The 24749-nt window shown below is 42.7% G+C and overlaps 1 pseudogene; it reads right to left on the bottom strand.

The window, feature by feature from the left end:
- Window positions 1-296: 296 nt before the first annotated feature.
- Window positions 297-24749, bottom strand: part of LOC115138247 (G protein-coupled receptor 137Ba-like) — a 70762-nt pseudogene continuing 46309 nt past the window's right edge.

Raw genomic sequence — 24749 nt, 5'->3', positions numbered from 1 at the left:
TGACAGCAGTGAAATATTAAAATGCAGTGTTAACACTTCCCATGGTGTCCCAGTGCATGTTAGGTTTGAATACCGAGGGCATTGCACATGATTATAGCCTCAGTGTTGGTTTGGAAGGGCATCGTCATGGATGGCTCATTGCAGAGGTATCAACTAGTGTTCTACAGGGAAGTGAGACAGGGTCTAGGGAACACACAGGAACACCCTGATAGTCAGATTTGATTAGGAGCCGAGTCTACATTCAAGCCAGGATCTTGTCCTCAGAATGTGAAATTAGGGGATTTTTTAAAGTGCAAATGTCACCTCCCGACTCATGGAGGGGAGTCTATGTGCAAAGGTGTGGCGGGGAGAACTGCCCACTGGACTGAACCAAAATAGGCAAGGGATGAGGGGGACATACGTGCTGGTCCACGCACTTGTCTGGTCCCTGACAGTGATAGAGGACTTACTAGTCTGATGTCCGACAAACATACAGTATGTGTGTGTGGAAAAGCTGAGATGCACAATCCTTTCCCATACAGACACTTCCTTATTTTCCTCTACAGACTCTCCCCAGTTTTCAGGAATAGTAGAATGGTCCAGGACTATTGAACTAGAAACATTGGAAAACTTTTTAAATAATTGGAATATCACTGAGCTGACTACTTCCTAACCACCGCTGACCTCAAATGACCTCCCCTCATCTGGTCCCGTCTGACCCCGGAAAACCCAACAAGCTGTGCAGGCAAGTAGCGCTGGTGGGGGAGGGGACAGGTCGATAGCTGGAATGAGGAAGTCACGCAGTGTCAGTCACAGGGTCACATCCTGTATGAACTCCACAGCACCAAAGGTCAAAAGTGAGCCCCAAACACAGATAGGTGGGAAAATAAAATAGAATGTACTTCAAATATGATTGCATTCGCCCACTGATTGTGTTTGTCAGCTGATATTCATGAGGGGTAAGAAATCAAGAAAATAAAAGCTTTCCCAGGGTCATAGCCATGTAGCTGAAGGTCAGGAACGGCCCTTTCCTGAGTTAAATATTGTTTTCAGGGGTATCTACTGGGGCCGGTGGGGTTGGTTAGATCTGAGGAGTGCAGTAGTGATTTTGGGGTGTGAAATAGTAGTTATGGGGGGTGGCATTGTAGTTCTGGGGGAGTAGTAGTTATGGTGCTGATCGGGCTGGATGTTTCCATAGGCTAAGAGGAGGGGGGCAGTGGAGATTTGGGGGCCGTTGGGGAGTTGGGGGAACCCCGTCAGGCTGCCGTTCCTCTGGGTGGAGCCGTACCAGCTGGGGCCCAACTGGGGTGTCGTGGACAAGACACTACTGTAGGATGGAAGAGACAAGGTTAACTCAGCATTGTATCACATCTGTATGGGAGATGTAGGATGTAACAGGTGTCTGTTTTAATTTTTTAAAATTTTACCTTTATTTAACTAGGCAAGTCAGTTAAGAACAAATTCTTATTTTCAATGACGGCCTAGGAACAGTGGGTTAACTGCCTGTTCAGGGGCAGAACGACAGATTTGTACCTTGTCAGCTCGGGGATTCGAACTTGCAACCTTTCGGTTACTAGTCCAACGCTCTAACCACTAGGCTATCCTGCCGCCCCGGGGGATATACTGCTGGAATGTAGAATGTTATGTTTGTGTATGTGGGATATAGGATGTTAGGTGACTGTATGGGGATATAGGATGTTACAGGTTACTGTACAGGTGATATAGAATGGTTTTAGGTGACTGTATGCAGACACTATAGGATGCAATATAAATGACTGCGTACAGGGGATATATACTTAACACAAATATGAACGCAAAATCAAGTTTGCAGACAACACAACAGTAGTAGAAATCTCGCGTCTTGTGACGGCCGGCCGCCCAACAACCTGCCCGCTTGACCCTATTCCCTCCTCTCTTCTCCAGACCATTTCCGGAGACCTTCTCCCTTACCTCACCTCGCTCATCAACTCATCCCTGACCGCTGGCTACGTCCCTTCTGTCTTCAAGAGAGCGAGAGTTGCACCCCGTCTGAAAAAACCTACACTCGATCCCTCCGATGTCAACAACTACAGACCAGTATCCCTTCTTTCTTTTCTCTCCAAAACTCTTGAACGTGCCGTCCTTGGCCAGCTCTCCCGCTATCTCTCTCAGAATGACCTTCTTGATCCAAATCAGTCAGGTTTCAAGACTAGTCATTCAACTGAGACTGCTCTTCTCTGTATCACGGAGGCCCTCCGCACTGCTAAAGCTAACTCTCTCTCCTCTGCTCTCATCCTTCTAGACCTATCGGCTGCCTTCGATACTGTGAACCATCAGATCCTCCTCTCCACCCTCTCCGAGTTGGGCATCTCCGGCACGGCCCACGCTTGGATTGCGTCCTACCTGACAGGTCGCTCCTACCAGGTGGCGTGGCGAGAATCTGTCTCCTCACCACGCGCTCTCACCACTGGCGTCCCCAGGGCTCTGTTCTAGGCCCTCTCCTATTCTCGCTATACACCAAGTCACTTGGCTCTGTCATAACCTCACATGGTCTCTCCTATCATTGCTATGCAGACGACACACAATTAATCTTCTCCTTTCCCCCTTCTGATGACCAGGTGGCGAATCGCATCTCTGCATGTCTGGCAGACATATCAGTGTGGATGACGGATCACCACCTCAAGCTGAACCTCGGCAAGATGGAGCTGCTCTTCCTCCCGGGGAAGGACTGCCCGTTCCATGATCTCGCCATCACGGTTGACAACTCCATTGTGTCCTCCTCCCAGAGCGCTAAGAACCTTGGCGTGATCCTGGACAACACCCTGTCGTTCTCAACTAACATCAAGGCGGTGGCCCGTTCTTGTAGGTTCATGCTCTACAACATCCGCAGAGTACGACCCTGCCTCACACAGGAAGCAGCGCAGGTCCTAATCCAGGCACTTGTCATCTCCCGTCTGGATTACTGCAACTCGCTGTTGGCTGGGCTCCCTGCCTGTGCCATTAAACCCCTACAACTCATCCAGAACGCCGCAGCCCGTCTGGTGTTCAACCTTCCCAAGTTCTCTCACGTCACCCCGCTCCTCCGCTCTCTCCACTGGCTTCCAGTTGAAGCTCGCATCCGCTACAAGACCATGGTGCTTGCCTACGGAGCTGTGAGGGGAACGGCACCTCAGTACCTCCAGGCTCTGATCAGGCCCTACACCCAAACAAGGGCACTGCGTTCATCCACCTCTGGCCTGCTCGCCTCCCTACCACTGAGGAAGTACAGTTCCCGCGCAGCCCAGTCAAAACTGTTCGCTGCTCTGGCCCCCCAATGGTGGAACAAACTCCCTCACGACGCCAGGACAGCGGAGTCAATCACCACCTTCCGGAGACACCTGAAACCCCACCTCTTTCAGGAATACCTAGGATAGGATAAAGTAATCCTTCTCACCCCCCTTAAAAGATTTAGATGCACTATTGTAAAGTGGCTGTTCCACTGGATGTCTTAAGGTGAACGCACCAATTTGTAAGTCGCTCTGGATAAGAGCGTCTGCTAAATGACTTAAATGTAAATGTAAATGTAGTAGGACTGATTACCAACAATGACGAGACAGCCTACAAGGAGGTGGTGAGGACCCTGGCTGAGTTGTGCCAGGAAAATAACCTCTCCCTCAATGTCAACAAAACGAAGGAGCTGATCGTGGACTTCAGGAGACAGCAGACGGAGCCCGTCCCCCACCATCCACATCGATGGGCCGCAGTGGAGAAGGTGAAAAGCTTCAAGTTCCTCGGCGTACACATCACTGACAATCTGAAATGGTCCACTCACACGGACAATGTGGTGAAGAAAGCGCAACAGCGCCTCTTCAACCTCAGGGGGCCGAATAAATTTGTCTTGGCCCCTAAGAACCTCCAAAACTTTTACAGATGCACAATTGGGCACACGACCTGCCCTCCAGGACACCTACAGCACCCGATGTCACAGGAAGGCCAAAAAGATCACAGAGACATGGCCTGGTTACCCTGCTATCATCCAGAAGGGTGAGGTCAGTACAGGTGCATCAAAGCTGTGACGAGAGACTGAAAAACTGCTTCTATCTCAAAGCCATCAAACTGTTAAATCGCCATCACTAGCCGGCTTCCACCCGGTTACTCAACACTGCACCTTAGAGGCTACTGTCCTATGTACATAGACATGGAACAGTAGTCAATTTAATACGGTTTTACTAATTTCATTTATATATATATATAATTTAAATCAATTTAATACCGTTTTACTCATTTCATATATATATATATATATATAATTTTGTTCAGTATAAGATGTTATAGGTGACTGAATTGAATGTTTACCCACCTCGGTCGATCTGCTCTGGGGTTGATGCTCCTGGACAGGTCGTCATCGCTGTCGTACCTCCGGGGGTTGTCAAAGAAATAGGCCCTGGAACTGAAGCTGTGGCTGTTGATCATTCCTCCTGGTGCCTGGGGAAAAGGACACTCACAGTTTAATAAGTACTTTCGGACAAGAAAAACATGCCTTTATATGTACTTACACCATAGTAATAACACTGGAAATCATATATGGGCCCAAATCGTTTCCTACTTCCACCGGTGATAAAATAATGTTTTCAAACTAGATGAGATAAGCTGATAACAACTTTAAAATAAAGGCCCCTTAAAAGCTCATGCTGTTTTAAGCTACCCTGTACCGAGGTAGGCAAACATTTGACTAATGTGCATTCAAACGCATATATGATTCATGTGAGCTCCTTGATTGGCTGGTTTACACAAAGTCAATGGCCCTACTTTTACAACATAAACGCCGCGTTGCACTCTGGGATCAGTAGGGATGTAAATTTGAAACGTCTGCACCCGAGGTAAACCCAGGTGAAACGCGGGGTCCTGAACCGACACAACAGTATGTCCAAAGTAAACTGCTGTGTACCATACTGCAGGTGTTGTGCCGATTTCGGCAGGCAAGAACCCCCCCCCCCCTTCTAATTTCCTTAATTTTGTGGCTAGAGTCAAATACTTTCTGTGGCACACATCAGAGTCAAATAATTTCTATAGAACAAAAATTAATAATTCATGTATGTGTGTTATATTAAACAGGAGGGAGGGAGAGTAAAATGTAGGCAAGCAATAAACATTTCAGAACAACTACTAGTCGAATAAGACATGGGAGAGATGACACATTTTGGCAAAGATATTTATTTATAGACTAATACACTGCAGACATTACTAGTGCATCCCCCACGATCAAACCGGCATAAAAAATAAAATGAAAGTCAGCCTAACGTGAGGGGGGGTGGTTTCAGGGAGAATTGTGTCAGGGGGAGCTTTTCAGCACAACACCTGCTAAACCCGACACAACGTTACATTTCACAGACTACCGACTGATCCAAAACAACAAGTAATCTGGAACACTTTAATTCGGAATGACAGACAAAAAAGTAGTAACTTTAAGTGGACATCTGTAGCCTGTATTTTTAGCAGGGTGCCAGGTCCTACGACCAGAATACCCCAACAATATTTCCCTGGTCCAAAGAATGGCCTGACATAATAGAAACACCCAACCTGACCTATCCCAATGCACAAATGTTCCTGACTGAACACCAACTTGACCCATCGACTGTAAAAGAACTTCAGAAGAAAGCAGACAAAGAGGCCGATCTGAGGTAGTTTAACTGCTTGCTAGCTAAGCTAGCTTGATGCATGTTGCTGTTATGTTAACTAGCTAGTTAACATATCTTGGGTTCCTAACCAGTTTGCTTAAGATGCTCCTTTTGCAGACAACAATATTATTATAACACGTACCATGAAGCGGGTGTTTTTGCTTTATCCAACCCAGTACCTGAATGTGGATTGTGCCTGGCTTTATGATTGTGCTCTCTTACAACACACAGCTTAGCTAGATACAAATCAAACCAAAAAATGAAGAAAGCAGACACTGTTAAAAACCATATTTTCTTTATTTTTTCCACAAATGTTGAGTATTGACCAAGAACCGCGAGAGAATGATTAGGTAACTAAGCTACTCTGAAAATAACAGGCTTACATTATGAATAACTAGGCTATTCTAGTTCATACGTTACAATATGGTGACTTACCCCACTTTAGAGTAGTTCATAAGCGAAGAGAGGCTGTCATAATAGTGCCGTAAAGAAAAACGGTTTAGGGCAGGGATGTGCAGCCCCCATTTTGAAGGCCCTCAGATCAGTCTAGGTCTCAACTTACTGTTGCAAGTAAGAAGAGTGCATTAGCAGTTTCTCTTGTTATATCAGTCATTGATAGTCAGTCAATTAACCCATGTCAGCTAACATGTTTTACATTGTTAAGTTAGCTGTCCGCTAAACTATCTAAATTTGTTATCATGGTTGAATTACTATCTGGGTGGCCCCCATTGACTTTGTTAGTCAGATATTATATTAAAAACTGCAAACATTTCTCTCCAGCCTATGGCCAAATTTGTAGAATTGCATGAAATGATCTGTAAAACAGCAAATATTCCTCTCCGCCCCAAGGCAAAATAAGAAGAACTGCGAAGACTTGACTTTAAAACTTTTTAAAAAATGTCTCTCCGCTGTCAAGCGGGGGGCCACTTAAATGTTTTTCTACGCATTCATGAAGTCATGCTATCACATTTTTTTTAAAACAGACTGGACAATGTGATGTACAGGTCTCAGGTTTGATTCCAGTTTGGAGCAAGGATGAGATTGTCTATTTCACATGCATTCATTCTTACCAAAGTCGTTAAAAAGGGAAATAGGAAAAGCACCAAGCCTCGTAGGCCTAATAACTTACCTCTATAATAACACATTGTGGTGTAGGTCATTTGTGTGCACATGCATCTGCGTATATTATATTAATGACCTAGTGTTATTGAGTCTGAAGAAGCAAGAATAATATATCTCTATCTCTTTCAGGCTCCTCCTGTGTCTGTGCAGACTGCGAGGGAGGCGCTGGCAAAGCAGAACATTTGCCTTGTGACACCTAATTTTCTGCACCCCAGTGGGAAAAATGGGCATACCAAAGTTGGTACAGTCGGTTGCCATTGCAAGGGTACGCAATCATGTCAACAGGTTATTGGCGCAGGGTTAAGCTGTGGCATATACTTGGAAGGAAAGTTCCACTCACTTACTGGAAGCACATCAATAACATATTTCAACTGTGTGCTCTGCTAATACTATTCTGGCCTCCTCTTGTAGACTGAAGGTGTGGTGTGCATGATTTTACATCAATCAGTACTACGGTGTGTGGCATGTCTGGATATACCACTACCCAAGGTAGCTATAACCAAACACAATGATTTCACATCTCTACGGTCTCCCATACATAAAACAGAATCTTGTTTAACAATATTTTGCTGCAAACAGTTTAATTCATCATTGTTGTTGGAGAGACAGTAACCTGGTGGTGGATGAGGAGATCAAAACCTTCCTTAACAACCCGCAGGATCTCCCCGGCTTTCATAGGGCAGGTCACAAAAAATTCTGCTCAGAGATCTTTTTAATGGGTTAACTGTTTTTAATCTGTACTGTGATATTTCTTGTGGAGATGTAACATTTGGATATTGACTGAAACATTTGTTACACTATATACATTTATAAATATATGAATTGTTATAGATAATATAATAAATATAAAATACATAAACTATTTACAATACTTGTCTGGTTCTCATTTCATTTTGGACCAAGAGTGGACTTCCTAAGTATTTGGACAGTAAACTAATTCTAATCATCACTGCTGAATGCATTCAGGTTGGCATTTTGCCTAAAATTGTGCTCACTGTGGAAGTTTAACAGTTTCACTTCAAACTCACACCGCCTTCTCTGGGTTACTGCTATCTGCATCTGTACTTGATAGTAGAAGGATGTGTAGAGTGGTTTTGTTTCATGCAAACAATGGTATCGACTTCATGCAGAGGAAATGACTGCTTACTGCCATTGACCTGTACTGCCTGCACTGGGGACCAGTGATGCCAATTTAGCAATTTTGTTGCTAGATTTAGCAACTTTTTTTTTCAAACAGCACCTAGCAACAAATTTAGCTACTTTTAAAAATGTATTTCGAACTTTTAGCAACTTTTGAAAAGTGACTCAAAAGCTAAAATGCACGCATTTTCCCCTCTAAATGACACAAAACGTTTCTCTGTCAAACACTGAGTCACAAAACACGTGCCTGGCTGCAAAAGTGCATAGTGAGTGACGTCAGCAGCAGGCGCTCAGCTCGTGCACAGGCAGCAGCAGGCCAGCAGCAATTTCAGCAAATTGCAAATGATTGTTGGCTGACTGCAGCAGTAGTACGGATTCGACGAGCCAAACCCAATGAATATAGTTGGTCACGAACATTTGATCTTGAACAGAACTTACAACATCAATCAACATGTCTCAATCACAATTGTACAGCCAGAAGTACAGAAAAGAGTGAGTCTGTTCCTGAACAAAAGTCAAATCATATTTTTTTCCGAGATTTGAGTTCGAGCCAGTCAATGAGTTATTGTACGTTATTGTGTATTCTACACAGTTTTACGTTACCACGCAATGACATCACAACGGAATTTAGCAACTTTTAGCAACAAATCAACCTGCCTCTAGCAACTTACCCAGAAAATTAGTTGGCCACACTGCTGGGGACTCTGCAGGATTGGCTGCTAGATCAACAAACAAGCCGCATTCATAGTACACCCTTATTGCAGCTCCTTCCTCTTGTTTCTGTCTAACATACTTCTCTACCGTCTCATGCTCCACTCCATACTTGATTGCTGGCACACTCTTTAACCGGGATGTTCTGATGTAAATGATGCTCCTGATTAACCCTTCTTAACTCTTCTCCTTTCCTGCACATCTCTTGGCTAAGCTTGTTGATATACTTCCTTTCTTGTTCTGAAACCAAAGCCTGTTTCTTGCCTGGACAATGATGTCGTTTTGAATCTGCTCCTTTCGAACCCCATTTTTCTTTTTTTTAAGGACACCACATGTCCATGGTACATAAAGGTGTGGCTTGCATGATCTACTACACAGCTCTACTGTGTCCCTAGCTAAATTCCCAACCTGCCCCAATTTCAAATCATGGCCACCTAATTATCCCTCACATCCCTAAATTGGCAAATCTCTCTCCTCATCTCTCCACCTGATAGTTGATGTGTGGTGAGCATTCTGGCCCAAAATGGTTGCCGTGCATTGCCCAGGTGGGTGGCACACATTGGTAGTGTCCCGTGAGAGCTCCTGATCGACATGTGTACATATGGTGCATCGAGTTGGTTGGTAATAAACAATGATTCATTTAAGATTTCCACGACAATCCCTTTAAATAAATTACATCTTAAACTTCACCAGGAAGCAATTTGATGGGACAGGGTGAGATAGTAGTAGTAGTCTTAGTCTTACATAGAGTAGTCCGGTGTCATGGAGTTTTGTCTTAAAGATCCTCAAGGCCTCTGCTGTTTTGGTCATGTTAGGCCTTGATCATTTACAGGCTTTGTACTGGCTGTACCCCTCCAATGCCCTTTTCATGATCAATGTCTTTATCCTAAAATAATGGAAATTAAAAGAGGACATTCTGACAATATTTTTGTATGATTAGCCTATATGTAGGATTTGAGTCGGCCCAATCAATAAAACCATATTTATTGTATAGGAAAATCACTGACACAGGTCAGGAGACTTACATATTCTTACAGGTCTATGGCAGCAATTGCAGCTTGGGGGTGCTGTGTTGATGTCAGTGCTAATTGTATCCAGAAGACCAAACAGAAGTCTAGCCACATGATTGCATTTCTCACCTGGCCCAGCCACACAGGTACAGGGGGCCCTTGCCACTGGTCCTGTATTATGGATGACCAGTCCAGTTTGGTAGGTTTTTTTTCTTTAAACGAGGCAAGGACTTTGCCCTGACATGAGTAGCATCCTGCACCTTGTTGAGTTCCACATCACTCACATGGCCTGAGCTAAATACATTTTACCCTTCTTGAGAGGCTTCTCCACCACAGGTAAAAACATTAACTCCTTCCCTCCCTGATTCCTATTGTTCTCTTTGTGAGGAAGTCCACTATTGAGCTGTAGGAGAATTCGTCTGGGATGTTCAACGTATTATCCCCCCCCCCCAATTCTCTGCCTTTGGAGGGGGTATACTGTCCTCACTCGGAAATACCAGATACAGAATACTTAGCTAGGTTATTTGCTATGGCTTGTGCTTAAGTGTATAACATTGGACCTGGGTATAACACAGAATTACATAATGTTCAATTTGCTAAATTGTGTTGGACAAATGGTAGGTAGAATGAGAAGATAACCGTTCATTGGTAATGTTAGCTGGCAACAGTGAACTCAGCTAGATAATGTTAGCTAGCTACGCTACCAGCATAATCAACTAGCTAACCTTGTTACTAAACGTTTATTAGACTTGCTTTTCGACAACAAAATCCCACTACATTGCAACGTATGAGACACTTGTCATCATTATCTTCTATAACTGCTGTTGAAAGCGTGGCTCCCTTCAAACTATCCGCCGCCATTGTCGCAACCCCTATTACCAGCCTGTTCAACCTCTCTTTCATATCGTCTGAGATACCCAAGAATTGGAAAGCTGCCGCAGTCATCCCCCTCTTCAAAGGGGGAGACACCCTGGACCCAAACTGTTATAGACCTATATCCATCCTGCCCTGCCTATCTAAGGTCGAAAGCCAAGTCAACAAACAGGTCACTGACCATCTCGAATCCCACCGTACCTTCTCCGCTGTGCAATCTGGTTTCCGAGCTGGTCACGGGTGCACAGCCACGCTCAAGGTACTAAACGATATCATAACTGCCATCGATAAAAGACAGTACTGTGCAGCAGTCTTCATCGACCTTGCCAATGCCTTCGACTCTATCAATCACCATATTCTTATCGGCAGACTCAGTAGCCACGGTTTTTCGGATGACTGCCTTGCCTGGTTCACCAATTACTTTGCAGACAGAGTTCAGTGTGTCAAATTGGAGGGCATGCTGTCCGGTCCTCTGGCAGTCTCTATGGGGGTGCCACAGGGTTTAATTCTCGGGCCGACTCTTTTCTCTGTATATATCAATGATGTTGCTCTTGCTGCGGGCGATTCCCTGATCCACCTCTACGCAGACGACACCATTCTATATACTTCCGGCCCGTCCTTGGACACTGTGCTATCTAACCTCCAAACGAGCTTCAATGCCATACAACACTCCTTCCGTGGCCTCCAACTGCTCTTAAACGCTAGTAAAAGCAAATGCATGCTTTTCAACCGTTCGCTGCCTGCACCCGCACGCCTGACCAGCATCACCACCCTGGATGGTTCCGACCTTGAATATGTGGACATCTATAAGTACCTAGGTGTCTGGCTAGACTGTAAACTCTCCTTCCAGACTCATATCAAACATCTCCAATCGAAAATCAAATCTAGAGTCGGCTTTCTATTCCGCAACAAAGCCTCCTTCACTCACGCCGCCAAACTTACCCTAGTAAAACTGACTATCCTACCGATCCTCGACTTCATGATGTCATCTACAAAATTGCTTCCAACACTCTACTCAGCAAACTGGATGCAGTTTATCACAGTGCCATCCGTTTTGTCACTAAAGCACCTTATACCACCCACCACTGCGACTTGTATGCTCTAGTCGGCTGGCCCTCGCTACATATTCGTCGCCAGACCCACTGGCTCCAGGTCATCTACAAGTCCATGCTAGGTAAAGCTCCGCCTTATCTCAGTTCACTGGTCACGATGGCAACACCCATCCGTAGCACGCGCTCCAGCAGGTGTATCTCACCGATCATCCCTAAAGCCAACACCTCATTTGGCCACCTTTCGTTCCAGTTCTCTGCTGCCTGTGACTGGAACGAATTGCAAAAATCGCTGAAGTTGGAGACTTTTATCTCCCTCACCAACTTCAAACATCTGCTATCTGAGCAGCTAACCAATCGCTGCAGCTGTACATAGTCTATCAGTAAATAGCCCACCCATTTTTACCTACTTCATCCCCATACTGTTTTTATTTATTTACTTTTCTGCTCTTTTGCACACCAATATCTCTACCTGTACATGACCATCTGATCATTTATCACTCCAGTGTTAATCTGCAAAATTGTAATTATTCGCCTACCTCCTCATGCCTTTTGCACACAATGTATATAGACTCCCCTTTTTTTTCTACTGTGTTATTGACTTGTTAATTGTTTACTCCATGTGTAACTCTGTGTTGTCTGTTCACACTGCTATGCTTTATCTTGGCCAGGTCTCAGTTGCAAATGAGAACTTGTTCTCAACTAGCCTACCTGGTTAAATAAAGGTTAAATAAAAAAAATAAAAAAATATTTCTCTCAAAGTCAACGCAGACATGTCAGCTACCTATTGAATTGCACTGTTCACCTTTTGAATTTGACGGAATTTACTCCCCTATCAATCCTAGAGTGCAATGCGCTGTTTACATTATGATGTAAAAGTGAAATAAAGCTATTGTCTTACTAGGTTCAGATTGGGCCTCTGTACCCTGAAGAAGACCACAACCAGACTGGTGGGCAGCAGCTCCCAGAAAAAGAGGATGATCCCAAAGATGATGTAGGCCTCTCCCCTGATCTTCTCGACGTCTGCCTGGAAGCACAACACACATCGATCAAGCATTCAGAGAAATGAAACAGACAAACACACACACCAGAAAGATTAAAGACACACAGGCAACACAACCCGAAAGAGGCAGATGTTGGGGGACAACAAGACAACGACAGAGATTGACAGCATGTGTACAGAGGGATTTCCATGATGACAGGAGATTTACACAGACACAATGGCTAATTAGAGCATGGATAAAGACATGCAGACAAGTATGTCGACTGAGAACCAAATATACCTTAAGATTATCCCTCAGATAATCACAAATACACACATTTACGCAATGTTGTATACTACAGCCTACTACTTGTAATTATATGAGAAATTCAATCGAACCAAGATGGATAGATTAGACAGGAGACAGAGAAGCAGAAACAAAGACACAAGAGTGTGTGTGTGCTTATATGTGTCCGACAGACACATTTAAACTACATTTAAAGCAATAAACCAAGACACACAGACGCGCACACGCACGCACACACGCACCAGATGGCCTATGGGAAAAAGGGAAACCTCCAGTACAGGGCCGTCTATTTCAGGGGTTGAGCTCAGATCTAGGTCACTAGCACCAGGCAGCCCTTGGCTGTGCTCCCCCTCCTTGCCTGACTGAGTTATTTATAGACAAACAAAGACCTTTCCCCCATATCCTCCCAAATCCCCTCAAATGGATTGTTGCTGCAGCAGCCACAGAGCTCTCAGCCACTCAGCAAACAAAACTGAATAGGATGGCTCTGTCATCAAAGCATCCTGGACTGAGTGAAATCAAGCCAAGTGTCAACTTATAAGGGAGACTGGAGAACAGTTGTAAAAATGGGATATATATATATATATATATATATATATATATACACACACAGATTCACAGAGGGACCCATATACATACAGTGCCTTCAGAAAGTCTTCACACCTGGACTTGTTCCAAACGTTGTTGTGTTACAGCCTGAATTTAGAATGGATTCAATTGAGATTGTGTCACTGCCTACACACAATACCGCATAATGTCCAAAAGTGGAATTATGTTTTTAGAAATGTTTACAAATTTATTAAAAATGAAAAGCTGAAATGTCTTGAGTCTAAGTATTCAACCCCGTTGTTATGGCAAACCTATTAAAAAAAAGTTCAGGAGTAAAAATGTGCTTAACAAGTCACATAATAAAAATGTGCTTAACAAGTCACATAATAAGTTGCATGGACTCACTCTGTGTGCAATAATAGTGATTGATTTTTGAATTACTACCTCATCTCTGTAGCGCACACATACAGAGTCGGTCCCTCAGTCGAGCAGGGAATTTCAAAAACAGATTCAACCACAAAGACCAGAGAGGTTTTCCAATGCCTCGCAAAAAAGGGCACCTATTGATAGATGAGTAAATGAAAGCTGAAAATAAATATCCCTTTTAGCATGGTAAAGTTATTAATTACACTTCGGTTATTGCATCAATACACCAAGTCACTACAAAGATACAGGTGTCCTTCCTAATTCAGTTGCCGGAGACAAAGGAAACCACTCAGGGATTTCACCATGAGGCCAACGGTGACATTAAAATAGTTATAGTTTAATGGCTGTGATAGGAGAAAACTGAGGATGGATCAACAACATGGTAGTTACTCCACAATACTAACCTAAATGACAGATTGAAAAGAAGGAAGCCTGTACAGAGTACAAATATTCCAAAACATGCATCCTGTTTGCAATAAGGCACTAAAGTAAAACTGCAAAACATTTGGCAAAGAAATTAACTTTATGTTCTGAATACAAAGCGTTATGTTTGGTGCAAATCCAACACATCACTGAGTGCCACTCTTCATTTAATCAAGCATGGTGGTGGCTGCATCATGTTATGTGTATGCTTGTCATCGGCAAGGACTATTTTAGGATAAAAAGAAATGGAATAGAGCCAAGCACAACAGCACATCAAAATCCTAGAAAAACGCTGGTTCAGTCTGCTTTCCAACAGACACTGAGCAGCAAATTCACCCTTCAGCAGGACAGGCCAAATGACACCGAATGAAGTGGCTTTAGTTACAGTTTTGACTTAAATCAGCTTGAAGATCTATGGCAAGACTTGAAAATGGCTGTCTAGTCATGATCCACAACCAACTTGACAGAGCTTGACAAATTTAAAAAATAATGTGCAAATATAGTACAATCCAGGTGTTCAAAATTCTTAGACACTTACCCAGAAAGAGTCACTGCTAAAGGTGCAAAGGTGTGAATACATATTTAATTTTCAATAAATTGTGCAAAAATTTATAAAAAACATGTTGTTTTCACTGTCATTATGGGGTATTCTGTGTAGATGGGTGAGAAATCTATTGATTACAATTTGAATTCAGGCTTAAACCAAATGTGGAGAGGTATAAATACTTTTTGAGTCATAAGAGCTTACAGTGTTCACAGACAAAACACACACAGAGCCATGTAAAGCCAGACACATTATATAAGCATGAACACACACAGACGAGGACACATATGCACATTGCACACACATGGACTCTTAAATTGGGCATACACGTGTGCACAATTGAGAAACTGCATGTGTGTTGACACATGGAGATGTATGTAAAAAGAAAAATCAACCATGCAACTAATGAAGAATTGATGTGACTGCCAGTTAGTTACATACATAGCCTAATCACACACACAGGGTGTTTGCAGACTAATTAGCAATATTATAGATGATTAATTATGTCAGACAGCAGTTGTATGTGTGTCTGTATGCGTGTGTTTGGCTGGCAGCACAGCACTGTGGGCTTTGGATATCTAGGACAACAAGGTTCACTGACAGTTAAACAGTCCTGACACACACACACACACACACACACACACACACACACACACACACACACGTCCCTAGTCCTGTCACAGTGACTTAACTGGAACTATCTTCATCATCACCATTTTATGTGTATGTGTGTCTGCGTGCATGCTTGTGAGGGTGCGTGGGTTATCCTACCTGGTCAGAGACGTTGTACCAGCTGTAGTTGAAGGGGCTGGGCCGGTCCTCTGGAGAAAGAGCCACCACCACCAGGTTGTAGCAGGCCCTGGACATGTAGAGCAGGATGACTGCAGCCCCGATGGCTGTAGCCTGGCACACTGATGTACCCTACAGGGAGAGGTAGAAAGGAGGGAGAGGGGAGAAAGAGAGATAAGTATAGTGAGTATTGTTCATGTACTGTATGTACAGTTCCTTCAGAAAGTATTCCTACCCCTTGACTTATATACTTATATAATACAAGACTTAGACTTATACAAATATTGTTGTGTTACAGTTGCAATTCAAAATGGATAACTTTTTTTTTTATACCAATCTACATACAATAACCCATAATAACAAAGTGGAAAAAATGTTTTAGGAAATGTTTGCAAGTTTTTTTAAAAATTAAATACAGAAATATCTCATTTACATAAATATTTACACCAGAGTCAGTACATTACAGCTGTGAGTCTTTCTGGGTGTCTAAGATCTTTGCACACCTGGATTGTACAATATTTGCATATTATGCTTGAAAAAATTATTCAAGCTCTGTCAAGTTGGTTGTGGATCATTGCTAGACAGCCATTAAGTTTTGCCATAGAATTTCAAGCTGAATTAAGTCAAAACTATAACTAGGCCACTCAGGAACAATCCATGTTGTCTTGGTAAGCAACTCCAGTGTATATTCGGCTTTGTGTTTCAGGTTATTATCTAGCTGAAAGGTGAATGTCTACCAGGGTCTGTTGGAAAGCAATTCTGAACTAAGTTTTCCTCTAGGATTTTGCCTTTGCTTAGCTCTATTCCGTTTCTTTTTATCAAAACAACTCCCTAGTCCTTGCCGATGACAAGCATACCCATAACATGATGCAGCCACCACCATGCTTGAACATATGAAGAGTGCTACTCAGTGATGTGTTGTGTTTGCCCCAAACATAATGCGTTGTATTGAAGACAAAGTTGATTTCTTTGCCACATTTTTTGAAGTTTTACTTTATTGCCTTAATGCAAACAGGATGCATATTTTGGAATATTTTGATTCTGTACAGGCTTCCTTCTTTTCACTCTGTCATATAGGTTAGTATTGAGGTGTAACTACAATGTTGTTGATCCATCCTCAGTTTTCTCCTATCACAGCCATCAACTCCTTTCGGACTGGGGGGCAGTATTGAGTAGCCTGGATAATAAGGTGCCCAGAGTGAACTGCCTGCTACTCAGGCCCAAAAGCTAGAATATGCATATCATTAGTATATTTGGATAGAAAACACTCTGAAGTTTCTAAAACTGTTTGAATGATGTCTGTGAGTATAACAGAACTCATGTGGCAGACAAAGACCTGAGAAAAAATCCAACCAGGAAGTGGGAAATCTGAGGTTTGTAGTTTTTCAAGTCATTGCCTATCGAATATACAGTGTCTATGGGGTCATATTACGCTTCCACTAGATGTCAACAGTCTTTAGAACCTGTCTCAGGCTTCTATTGTGAAGGGGGAGAGAATTACAGCTGTTTGAGTCAGGTGTCTGGCAGAATGCCATGAGCTTAGTCTCGCGCGAGCCCGTGAGAGTTAGCTGCATTCATTTTCCTTTCTAAAGACAAAGGAATTGTCCGGTTAAAACATTATTGAAGATTTATGATAACAACATCCTAAAGATTGATTCTACACATCGTTTTACATGTTTCTACGAACTGTAATATAATTTTTGGGACTTTTCGTCTGAACTTTTGCCTGGACTTGCCCGCGCCTCGTGAGTTTGGATTTGTGAACTAAACACGTGAACAAAAAGGAGGTATTTGGACATAAATTATGGACTTTATCGAACAAAACAAACATTTATTGTGGAACTGGGATTCCTGGGAGTGCATTCTGATTAAGATCATCAAAAGGTAAGTGGATATTTATAATGCTATTTCTGACTTTTGTGACACCTCTCCTTCTTTGGAAAATGGCTGTATGTTTTTCTGTGACTTGGCGCTGACCAAACATAATCGCAAGGTTTGCTTTCGCCGTAAAGTCTTTTTTAAATCTGACACAGCGGTTGCATTAAACTCCGTAACGGTTTTAAAGTCACCATTCACCACATGGTGAAATCTGGTGGTTTCCTTCCTCTCCGGCAACTGAGTTAGGAAGAACACCTGTATCTTTGTAGTGTCTCAGTGTATTGATAAACTATCCAAAGTGTAATTAATAACTTTACCATGATCAAAGGGATATTCAATGTCTGCTTTTAATTACCCTTCTACCAATATGTGCCCTTTGTGAGGCATTGGAAAACCTCCATGGGCTTTGGGATTGAATCTGTGTTTGAAATGGACTGCTTGACTGAGATACCTTACAGATAATTGTATGTGTGGGGTACAGAGATGAGGTAGTCATTCAAAAATCATGTTAAACACTATTATTGCACACAGTGTGAGTCCATGCAACTTATTATTTGACCTGTTAAGCAAATGTTTACTCCTGAATTTATTTAGGCTTGCCATAACAAAGGGGTTGAATACTTAGACTCAAGACATTTCAGCTTTTCATTTTTAATACATTTCTAAACATTTCTAAAAACACAATAGCACTTTGACATTACGGGGTATTGTGTGTAGACCAGTGACACAATCTCAATCTAATCCCTTTTAAAATCAGGTTGTAACACAAACAAAATGTGGAAATAGTCAAGGGGTGTGAATACTTTCTGGGGAGAATGACTGTCCCCTTTACTTGAAGCATGGATAGGGTTCAAGGTTGATCGCGGTAATGCAGGCATTGTTAGCAGAAAATAGGATCCCCCATTATAGTGAATGGAAAAATGTAAAGCTTCATGTTTAATCTTTGTGTAAAAAATGTATATACACTACTGTTCAAAAGTTTGAGGTCACTTAGAAATATCCTTGTTTTCCATGAAAACATACATGAAATTAGTTGAAAAATGAATAGGAAATAGTCAAGATGTTGACAAGGTTATAAATAATGATTTTTAATTTAAATAATTAATGTCCTTCAAAATTGCTTTCGTTAAAGAATCCTCCATTTGCAGCAATTACAGCCTCGCAGACCTTTGGCAATCAAGTTGTCAATTTGTTGAGGAAATCTGAAGAAATTTCACCCCATTCTTCCTGAAGCACCTCCCACAAGTTGGATTGGCTTGATGGGCACTTCTTACATACCATACGGTCAAGCTGGTCCCACAACAGCTCAACAGGGTTGAGATCCGGTGACTGTGCTGGCCACGCCATTATAGACAGAATACCAGCTGACTACTTATTCCCTAAATACTTATTGCATAGTTTGGAGCTGTGCTTTGGGTCATTGTCCTGTTGTAGGAGGAAATTGGCTCCAATTAAGCACTGTCCACAGGTTATGGCATGGCGTTGCAAAATGGAGTGACAGCCATCCTTCTTCAAGATCACTTTTAACCTGTACAAATCTCCCACTTTACCACCACCAAAGCACCATCACATTGCCTCCACCATATTTTCATTTTTTCTGTCTCGCGAATGTTGTTCTTTGTGATCCAAACACCCCAAACTTAGATTCGTCTGTCCATATCACTTTTTTCCAATCTTCCTCTGTCCAGTGTCTGTGTTCTTTTGCCCATCTTAATCTATTATTTTTATTGGCCAGTCTGAGATATGGCCTTTTCTTTACAACTCTGACTAGAAGGCCAGCATCCCGGAGTCGCCTCTTCACTGTCGACGTTGAGACTGGTGTTTTGTGGGTACTAAACTCAGCAAAAAAAGAAACATCCCTTATTCAGGACCCTGTCTTTCAAAAATAATTTGTAAAAATCCAAATAACTTCACAGATCTTCATTGTAAAGGGTTTAAACACTGTTTTCCATGCTTGTTCAATGAACCATACACAATTAATGAACATGCACCTGTGGAACGGTAGTTAATACACTAACAGCTTAAAGACGCTAAGCAATTAAGGTCACAGTTATGAAAACTTAGGACACTAAAGAGACCTTTCTACTGACTCTGAAAAATACCAAAAGAAAGAATCACAGGGTGCCTGCTCATCTGCGTGAACGTGTCTGAGGAATGCTGCAAGGAGGCATGAGGACTGCAGATGTGGCCAGTCCGTACTGTGAGACGCCTAAGACAGCGCTACAGGGAGACAGGACAGACAGCTGATCGTCCTCACAGGGGCAGACATGTGACAACACCTGCACAGGATCGGTACATCTGAACAGCACACCTGCGGGACAGGTACAGGATGGCAACAACAACTGCCCGAGCTACATTAGGAACGCACAATCCCTCCATCAGTGCTCAGACTGTCCGCAATAGGCTGAGAGAGGCTGGACTGAGAGCTTGTAGGCCTGTTGTAAAGGCATGTCCTCACCAGACATCACCGGCAACAACGTCGTCTATGGGCACAAACTCACCGTCGCTGGACCAGACAGGACTGGCAAAAAGTGCTCTTCACTGACGAGTCAAGGTTTTGTCTCACCAGGGGTGATGGTCGGATTGGCGTTTATCGTCGAAGGAATGAGCGTTACACAGAGACCTGTACTCTTGAGCGGGATCGATTTGGAGGTGGAGGGGCCGTCATGGTCTGGGGCAGTGTGTCACAGCATCATCGGACTGAGCTTGTTGTCATTGCAGGCAATGTCAACGCTGTGCGTTACAAGGAGTGTGGTACCCTTCCTGCAGGCTCATCCTGACATGACACTCCAGCATGACAATGCCACCAGCCATACTGCTTGTTCTGTGTGTGACTTCCTGCAAGTGTGTGATTTCCTGCAAGACAAGAATGTCAGTGTTCTGCCATGGCCAGCGAAGAGGCCGGATCTCAATCCCATTGAGCACGTCTGGGACCTGTTGGATCGGAGGGTGAGGGCTAGAGCCATTTCCCCCAGAAATGTCTGGGAACTTCCACGTGCCTTGGTGGAAAAGTGGGGTAACATCTCACAGCAAGAACTGTCAAATCTGATGCAGTCCATGAGGAGGAGATGAACAGCAGTACTTAGTTCAGCGAGTGGCCACACCAGATACGGACTGTTATTTTTTATTTGGGACCCCCTCCCCCCCTTTTGTTCAGGGACAAAATATTAAATTTCTGTTAGTCACATGTCTGTGGAACTTGTTCAGTTTATGACTCAGTTGATGAATCTTGTTGTGTTCATACAAATATTTACACATGTTAAGTTTGCTGAAAATAAACACAGTTGACAGTGAGAGGACGTTTCTTTTTTTGCTGAGTTTATTTCGCTGCCAGTTGAGGACTTATGAGGTGACTGTTTCTCAAACTAGACACTCTAATGTACTTGCCCTCTTGCTCAGTTGTGCATCGGGGCCTTCCACTCCACTTTCTGTTCTGGTTAGAGCCCGTTTGCGCTGTTCTGTGAAGGGAGTAGTACACAGCATTGTACAAGATCTTCAGTTTCTTGGCAATTTGAAATACCCTTAATTTCTCAGAACAAGAATAGACTGACGAGTTTCAAAAGAAAGGTGTTTGTTTCTGGCCATGTTGAGCCTGTAATCAAACCCACAAATGCTGATGCTCCAGATACTCAACTAGTCTAAAGAAGGCCAGTTTTATCTTTAATCGGAACAACAGTTTTCAGCTGTGCTAACATAATTATAAAAGGGTTTTCTAATAATTTGCCTTTTAAAATTATAAACTTAGATAAGCTATTTATGTTTTAAATTCACCTTTATTTAACCAGGTAGGCCAGTTGAGAACAAATTCTCATTTACAACTGCGAACTGGCCAAGATAAAGCAAAGCAGTTCGACAAAAACAGCACAGAGTTACACATGGGATAAACAAACGTACAGTCAATAACACAATAGAAAAATCTGTATACAGTGTGTGCAAATGAAATAAGGAGGTAAGGCAATAAATAGACCAATATCGGCGAAGTTATTATAATTTAGCAATTTACACTAGAGTGATATGTGCAGATGAGGATGTGCAAGCAGAAATACTGGTGTGCAAAAGAGTAGGAAAAACAAAAACAAATATGGGAATGAGGTAGGTAGTTGGTTGGATGGGCTATTTACAGATGGCTGTGTACAGCTGCAGCAATCAGTAAGCTGCTCTGACAGGTGACGCTTGAAGTTAGTGAGGGAGATATGAGTCTCCAACTTCAGTGATTTTTGCAATTCATTCCAGTCATTGGCAGCAGACAACTGGAAGGAAAGGCGGCCCAAGGGGGTGTTGGCTTTGGGGATGACCAGTGAAATACATCTGCTGGAGCGCGTGCTACTGGTGGGTGTTGCTATGGTGACCAGTGAGCTGAGATAAGGTGGAGCTTTACCTAGCAAAGACTTATAGATGACCTGGAGCCAGTGGGTTTGGCGACGAATATGTAGCGAGGACCAGCCTAACGAGAAAATACAGGTCGCAGTGGTGGGTAGTATATGGGGCTTTGGTGACAAAACGGATGGCACTGTGATAGACTGCATCCAATTTGCTTGTGTTGGAGGATATTTCGTAAATGACATCGCCAAAGTCAAGGATCGGTAGGATAGTCAGTTTTACGAGGGTATGTTTGGCAGCATGAGTGAAGGAGGCTTTGTTGTGAAATAGGAAGCCGATTCTAGATTTAATTTGGGATTGGATATGCTTAATGTGAGTCTGGAAGGGAAGTTTTCAGTCTCTTTTACCAGACACATAGGTGTTTGTAGTTGTCCACATATTCTAAGTCAGAACCGTCCAGAGTAGTGATGCTAGACGGGTGGGCGGGTGCGAGCAGTGATCTGTTGAAGAACATGCATTTAGTTTTACTTGCATTTAAGAGCAGTCGGAGGCTAAGGAATGAGTGTTGAATGGCATTGAAGCTCGTCTGGAGGTAAGTTAACAGAGTGTCCAAGGCAAAGTCTAGCTTTTTCAAACAGACATTTGCATCCTGTAGCAAACTCCAAGAAGTTCTGGGACACTGTAAAGTCCATGGAGAATAAGAGCACCTCCTCCCAGCTGCCCACTGCACTGAGACTAGGAAACACTGTCACCACCGATAAATATACGATAATCAAGAATTTCAATAAGCATTTTTCTACGGCTGGCCATGCAGGATGCAAATTTCTGTTTGAAAAAGCTAGACTTTGCTTTCCTAACTGCCTGTGTATATTGGTTTCTTAACTTCACTGAAAAGTTGCATATCGCGGGGGAAATTCGATGCTAATGTAGTATGCCACAGGATGTTTTTGTGCTGGTCAAGGGCAGTCAAGTCTGGAGTGAACCAAGGGCTATATCTGTTCTTAGTGCAACATTTTTTGAATGGGGCGTGCTTATTTAAGACGGTGAGGAAACCACTTTTAAAGAATAACCAGGCATCCTCTACTGACGGAATGAGGTCAATATCCTTCCAGGATAGCCGGGCCAGGTCGATTAGAAAGGCCTGCTCGCCTAAGTGTTTTAGGGAACGTTTGACAGTGATGAGGGGTGGTCGTTTGACCGCGGACCCATTACGGACGCAGGCAATGAGGCAGTGACCGCTAAGATCCTGGTTGAAGACAACAGAGGTGTATTTAGAGGGCATGTTGGTCAGGATGATTTCTATCAGGGTGCTCGCGTTCACGGATTTAGGGTTGTACCTGGTAGGTTCCTTGATAGTTTGTGTGAGATTGAGGGCATCTAGCTTAGATTGTAGGATGGCCGGGGTGTTAAGCATATCCCAGTTTAGGTCACCTAACAGGGACTAGTCTCTCAGTCCCTGCCACTGAAACAAATCCCCACAGCATGATCCAGCCAACACCCTGCTTCACCATAGGGACAGTGCCAGGTTTCCTCCAGATGTGACGCTTGGCATTCAGGCCAAAGAGTCACATCTAGGTTTCATCAGACCAGAGAATCTTGTTTCTCATAGTCAGAGTCCTTTAGGTGCCTTTTGGCAAACTCCAAGCAGGCGGTCATGTGCTTTTTACTAAATCAATTTTAGAATAAGGCTGTAACGTAACAAATGTAGAAAAAGTGAAGGGGTCTGAATACTTTCTGAATGCACTGTATATATGGTCATTTTTAGATATACAGGGTAAAGTTGATCATTTTATAATGAAGACAGCAATCACTTTTGTGAGGCACACTGCTAGGACTAGGACTCTTGGAAGATTAGTCCAAATGGGTACTAAAAGAGATCCAAATCAAACACTGCATGGCCAAAGTGAGAGGAAAAGATAAGATCATTACGTAAAAACTTCAACACCATTTGATTTTGAGATGGAGGTGAAATCCAAAGTTGTGCTATACACACATAGGCTAAGTCATAGCTAATTTGTAAACGGCAAGTATTGATACATTACTAGCTAAAACACAGAATCAAAGTCAGAAAACAAAAAACATTGGCTACATTATCCCCCCTCTAATCTGAGAGTGGTGAGTTACCCACCCACACACGCTCAGACAGATCCAGCTCAGAGGCGCAGCTTGAGCTCCATCAGCAGCAGTTTTTCATTTAGTATGGAAAATTGTGTTTATGCAACAAATGTTAGAGCATCAATTCATTCTTTAATCAAACTGAATCACTCAGAATAATTTCAAACTAAAAAGTATCATTCCTGAGGTTTGATTTGAATAGGGCAATCTATAAGCACAGACAAATGATTTCGAGGATCTGAAAGGATTAGGTATGGAGGAATGGTCTAAGATCCCTACCAATGTGTTCTCCAACTCATAAAACATTTTCGAAAAAAGCTCAGGGTTTCAAAACTTTTGACCACTATCTTTTTTAAATGTTTGTTTTATATTACTTGTTAAACAAAATATATTTCTCTGAGCAATTGTATTAGTATAACCCCATGTGTTTTGCATATAATATAGCGCATTATTTGAATTATTTATTTTATACAGTCATTTTTGCTCATCTTTATCAATGGTGTCAATAATTTCAGACCCCACTGCCTTCAGAAAGTATTCACACCCCTGGACTTTTTTCCATATTTTGTTGTGTTACAGCCTGAATTTAATATTTTTTTAAATTAAATAGATTTTGTGTCACTGGCCTACACACCCCATAACATCAAAGTGTAATTATGTTTTTCAACATTTTTACTAATTAATAGAAACATTTAAGCTGAAATGTCTTAAGTCAATAAGTATTCAACCCCTTTGTTATGGCAAGCCTAAATAAGTTCAGAAGTAAATTATCGCTTAACAAATCACATAAGTTGCATCACTCATTCCGTGTTCAATAATAGTGGTTAACATGATTTTTTAATAACTACCCCATCTCTGTACCCCACACACAATTACCTGTAAGGTCCCACAATCGA

Source organism: Oncorhynchus nerka, linkage group LG12, assembly GCF_034236695.1.
Source record: "Oncorhynchus nerka isolate Pitt River linkage group LG12, Oner_Uvic_2.0, whole genome shotgun sequence".
Taxonomy (NCBI): domain Eukaryota; kingdom Metazoa; phylum Chordata; class Actinopteri; order Salmoniformes; family Salmonidae; genus Oncorhynchus; species Oncorhynchus nerka.
This window is presented reverse-complemented; position numbering and strand designations above follow the sequence as displayed.